Source organism: Anopheles stephensi, unplaced genomic scaffold (assembly GCF_013141755.1).
Source record: "Anopheles stephensi strain Indian unplaced genomic scaffold, UCI_ANSTEP_V1.0 ucontig408, whole genome shotgun sequence".
NCBI classification, from domain to species: domain Eukaryota; kingdom Metazoa; phylum Arthropoda; class Insecta; order Diptera; family Culicidae; genus Anopheles; species Anopheles stephensi.
This window is the reverse complement of record NW_023405356.1, coordinates 60,722-66,191: the sequence shown is the minus strand read 5'-3', so window position 1 is coordinate 66,191 and position 5,470 is coordinate 60,722. Positions and strand designations below refer to the sequence as shown.

Here is a 5,470-nt window from a genome sequence, read left to right as displayed (position 1 = left end):
AGCACGTCTCGCGACTGCAACTGGATGCGAGGAAAGATACGAGCGCCGTTGGGCCGCAAGTGTTACTCGACCCGAGCCAACCGGTTGAAGTCCCCGTGCAATTGGTGATAAACCTTATATGCTGTGGGGGATACATCGTTGGTTGATTACTAGAGGTCGAACCGTGCGACTTGACGCGCGCTCGCTCTTCACCCATGCTCACATGTGTGTGTGTGGTTTAGGTTTGTGTACCATACCTCGTATGTCTCTGTGTAGCACTCTCACTTTCAGCGCCCACGGTCCCGACAAGGATGCGGATCCGAGCACGCCATGCTGCGACAGCCTACCCCCTATGATGGGTCAGGACGGTCAGTTTGGTTAGAGTGTTGAGATAACTTGGTAGGCACTCAAGGATGTGTGCAATCGGTCGGGTTGAGTCGTCCGATGCGCCATATGCGTTCAACGTGTCGATGTTCATGTGTCCTGCAGTTCACATTCTGACGCGCATTTAGCTGCGGTCTTCATCGATCCATGAGCCGAGTTGATCCCTGCTAGGGTTAACTACACACCGAACTAGTTGATGAATGGAACCGAAGTCCATCCATCCATTATACACAAACCAACACACAACTCTGGTTCCTAGTACCACATTGCAGGCGCCCACGGCCCCGACGGATGCGGAGCCGAGCACGCCAAAGTGCGACTGTCGATCACCCCGTTGTGACACGACAATCAGTCAGTGTATAAGGTACCCGGTACTACCAAAGTGTGCATCTTTACTGACCTTCGCCGAGGCAGTGGTATGTGTATCCTTTGAAAGAGTTGCTTTCGCTCAACTCTACCAAGTGTGCTACATCCATCTTGGTGGGTTTGTAAGACGATGCGCTAAGTCAGCATGTAGATGCCGACGATGCGTTGGCAACCTCACTCCGAGACTTGGTATTGATGGTAATGAAATAGTCCATTATACACAACAACACACAACTCTGGTTCCCATAGTACCAACACTGCAAGGCGACCCCACGGCCCCGACGGATGCGGGAGCCGAGCACGCCAAAAGTGCGGACTGTCGGTCAACCCCGTTTGTGACACGACAATCAGTCAAGTGCATAAGAGTACCAGGTACTACCAAAGTGTGCGTCTTTACTGACCTGGCCGAGGTCAGTGGTATGTGTATCCCTTTGAAAGAGATTGCATTTCGCTCAACTTCTACCAAGTGTGCTTACACCATCTTGTGGTTGTAGCGTGCGCGTCAGCAATGTGATGCCGACGATGCGTTTGGCAACCTCACTCCCGGACTTGTTTGATCGTAATGATCCTTCCGCAGTTCACCTACGGAAACCTTGTTACGACTTTTACTTCCTCTAAATCATCAAGTTCGGTCAACTTCGGCCGTGCCAACTGCAGCTCACGAAGGAACCGCGGAAGGTATGCCTCCAGAGACCTCACTAAATAATCCATCGGTAGTAGCGACGGGCGGTGTGTACAAAGGGCAGGGACGTAATCAGCGCTAGCTAATGACTAGCACTTACTAGAAATTCCAGGTTCATGGGGACCGTTGCAGTCCCCAATCCCAACTAAATGAGCATTTGGGTGATTTCCCGTTCCTCTCGGAATGGGGGCGCCTATTGGCGAGAACACGCTGCTGCCCACATTGTAGCACGCGTGCAGCCCAGAACATCTAAGGGCATCACGGACCTGTTATCGCTCACTCTCACCTTGCTAAACACAAGTTGTCCCGCTAAGCAGGGCAAACTAGTGCGACGACCGCCCGCGAAGGCGCCGCCGCCCCGTAACGTCAGGTGCGCCCGGAGGCACACTGCTGACAGCGTTCTAGTTAGCTTGTTTGAGTCGCGTTCGTTATCGGAATTAACCAGACAAATCATTCCACGAACTAAGAACGGCCATGCACCACTACCCTTAAATTTGAGAAAGAGCTCTTAATCTGTCTTACCTCGATAAGTTCGGACCTGGTAAGTTTTCCCGTGTTGAGTCAAATTAAGCCGCAAGCTCCACTTCTTTTTTTTTTTTTAAATTGCATTCGTTTATTCATTTAAATTTATAAATGTTTTGCCGCGTTACTTATTTATAACAATAAACGATACAGAAACACGCATGAACAATTATAAAACGAATAAACCTCTCCATTGCCGGCGGCCTTCCCGACGGAGGCGTAGCCACCGGCTGCAATGGCGTCCCTGACTACATTTAGTAAGGGCACGCGCCCCGCCTAGCTATTCGTAAACGCAACATTAAAAATGAAGGACTTACATTACACACCTAACATTAACGAAGCGGGCGTGCCCGCGGTTCGTCGAGTCTCCATTTTTCCTAATACTAACGATGAGTATGTACGCACACACACATGCACACACATAATCACGCTAACACTTTGACGCTTACGGTGGGACAGAACAAACATCCGCACAAAACGTAAACGAACAAGACGGACCTAACTCTCACAGTGCACGCGCACGCTCTCTCTCCTACTGCTGGTCGGGTACGAACATCCGCACAAAGCGGACGACGCAAAATGCCGAACGTACCCGAACCGAGCGCACGCGCGCTCTCTCTCGCCCGACTGTGCTAGAACGAACGACCGCACAAAGCGGAGACGGCAAAATGCCGGTCTCGCCCGGTCGTGTTTTCGCACGCTCGCTGACTGGCCGATCGTTTCGGCCGTAACCGCTCCCACTCAACGCGTAGACGTGTTGGTGGTCGCGATGGCGGCTTCTACGTCGGCCGACATTAAGCCGCGATGGCGATCCTGTCGCTCGTGGCGGCGTTGGCGTTCTCGCGCGCGCCTGTTGGCCCGTCGTCGGGCTAGCTCCTCCTCCGTCGGCGGTGCTCTGCTTCGGCGAGTTCGGCCCGAACGCAATGGCGGCAATGTACCCGCGCGTAATTGGGCGCGGTATTCCCGCTGCCGTTGGTTCCGCCTTAGCCGACGACGAAGTAACACTTCGGCCGATGGCGGAACCCGTTCGGGCCGAACTGGGCGTTGACTCTCCTGCTGCTGATTGGACGGGTGCTGTTGTTGGTCCATGTCCATCTCCCCGATGGCGGATGTCTGCCGTTGCCGGCGTCTTCGCCGTTGGCCAGCGTTTCTGGCTTCACGGCGGACCTGTTGCCGAACGCGTTCCGCCAGCTCATTGGCGGAAACGATCCCGCCAGCGATGGCCGCGTTTTCGGCAACCTGCTGCTCCAGCCACCTTTGTTGTAGGAAGCTGCAGATCCGCCGTGCTGCCGTGGCCGTTCGCTGCCAAGCCTCCGGGCTCGACAGCAGAAAACGCTCCAGCTCATCGGGGGAAATGACGACGCCGTCCGCGTCCGTCAAGAACTGCACTCTCGTGTCGGCGAACCTCGGACAGTGGAACACCACGTGCTCTGCCGACTCCACGGTGTTGTCGGCGCAGAAGGGGCAGGTCGGGGCAGAGGTGAAACCCATAGCATGTAGGTACTCCCGGAAGAAGCCATGTCCGGAGAGTACCTGGCTAAGGAAGAAATCAACCTCGCCGTGCTTCCTACCTACCCAGCCGGCAATATCCGGCAGCACGCGGTGAGCCCATCGTAGGAACCTGCTCGCGGTCGGATGAGCGGCATCCTGGTCCCACGATGTCTGCCACTGTCCTTATGGTCGCCGAGTGCTCCAGCCGCTTGATGACCTCCTTGTCTATCAGCACCCGCCTCTGCAACGCCCGTTGATGCCTGGTATAGCACCGCGCGATCTCGTCCACCTGCAGGTGTAGCGGGACCAGTCCAGCCAGCACTACCGCCGTGTCGTAGCCGACGGTACGGAAGGTCCTGGCGACACCTTTCGCCAAAGGTCGCTGCAGCTGCTCCAGTTTCCGCCTGCACCACTGGAACTTCACCGCCTCCGCCCAGATGGGTGCCGCGTATCGCACAACCGAGTCCGCCACTGCTGCCAGCAGCCGACGTTTAGCCATCCTCGGTCCGGCGTGGTTGGACATCACGCCGGTGGCCAGCTTCACCACACGGAGTGCCTTTGCGGTGGCCTTCTCGACGTGTGGCTTCCACGAGAGGTGGTCGTGAAGCATGACCCCGAGGTAGCGTATCGCCGGCTTCGAGCGGACCTCGACGCCGTTGATCACTACGGGCACCGCTGGATGGCCCCGACGCAGACTGGAGATGAGGACGATCTCCGTCTTTTCCGGGGCCAGCTGCAACCGATGTTGCTCCATCCAGGCGGAAATCGCTGCCACAGCTTCCTCTGCTACACCTGCCGCCTCCTCCGGTGTACACCCCTTGGCGAGTACTGCCAGGTCGTCCGCAAAGCCGATGACGGATGCACCTTCCGGCAGCTGCACTCCGAACACGCCGTCGTACAGGATATTCCACAGGGTGGGGCCCAGAATGGACCCCTGCGGAACACCTGCCGTTACTCGGCGTGTTACCGGACCGGAGCTGGTATCATACGTCAGCTCACGGTCGGAGAAGTACTCCTGCAGGATGCTGCGCAGTCCTGAGGGCACTCCTTTGGTCTGCAGCGCCAGTGCTATGGCCTGCCAGTCTGCGGAATTGAAGGCGTTACGGACGTCCAGAGCAACGACAAGCAGGCAGCGCTTGTCGCGTCTATTCGTTCGCCCGAAACTCATCGCAGATCTGGCAGCCTCCATCACCAGCCCAACCGCCTGAAGTGTCGACCGACCACGCCGAAAGCCGAACTGGTATTCGGAGAGGAGCGGCTCCGTCGGCATCTCGATGTGGTCGTTCAGGCGGTTCAGCAGTACTCGCTCGTACACCTTGCCGGGCGTGTCCAGCAACATCACCGGTCTCACCGATGACGGCTCGCCCGGGGGTTTTCCCGGTTTGGGAAGCAGCACCAGCTTCGCCTTCCTCCATTGCCGCGGGAAGCGGCCAGCATCCATCTGCTCCTGGAGGAGCCTCGCGAACGTCGTCGGATGCGCCCGGATGGCAGCCGAAAGGGCAGCGTTCGGCAGTCCATCCAGACCGGGCGCCTTCCGAGGGTTCAGGCCAGCTGCGATGTCGAGCAACTCCTGCTCCGTCACTGGCCTGATGTCGACGCCGTCCGATTCGATGGTAGGCCAGGCAACAGGGGGGTGGTTCGGGCACAGCGCGTCCACAATGCGCTGCAGAACGGCCGGATCGCGTTCTTGTGCGACGCGGCTCCCTCCGAGCCGTCGCAGGAGCTCCCCCTGCCACCTACCCGTCTCATCATCCTCCAGGTGTTGCAGAAACTCATTGTAACGGTCCCGCTTGCTAGCCCGGATCTCAGCTGTCAGCAGCTGGCGGGCCTCCTGGTGCCGTGCAGAAGCTGTTCTGCGGGCTGCCGTGTCGCTAGTCGGTACCCTGCTGTACCGTTCCCAAGCCAGGCGGCAGTTCTCCCGTAGCCGGCCGATTTCTGGTGTCCACCAGTACGCCGGACGTCCTGTGTGGCCGACTGACGGGGAAACCTCCGCCATGATCTCGCTGCACGCCCGGCTCAGGGTTCGGGTCAGGCCCTCAGGGTCCG

General features: G+C 57.7%; 1 pseudogene; it reads right to left on the bottom strand.

The window, feature by feature from the left end:
* Window positions 1-380: 380 nt before the first annotated feature.
* On the bottom strand, window positions 381-538 carry LOC118516893 (annotated as a pseudogene).
* Between the last annotated feature and the right edge of the window lie 4,932 nt (window positions 539-5,470).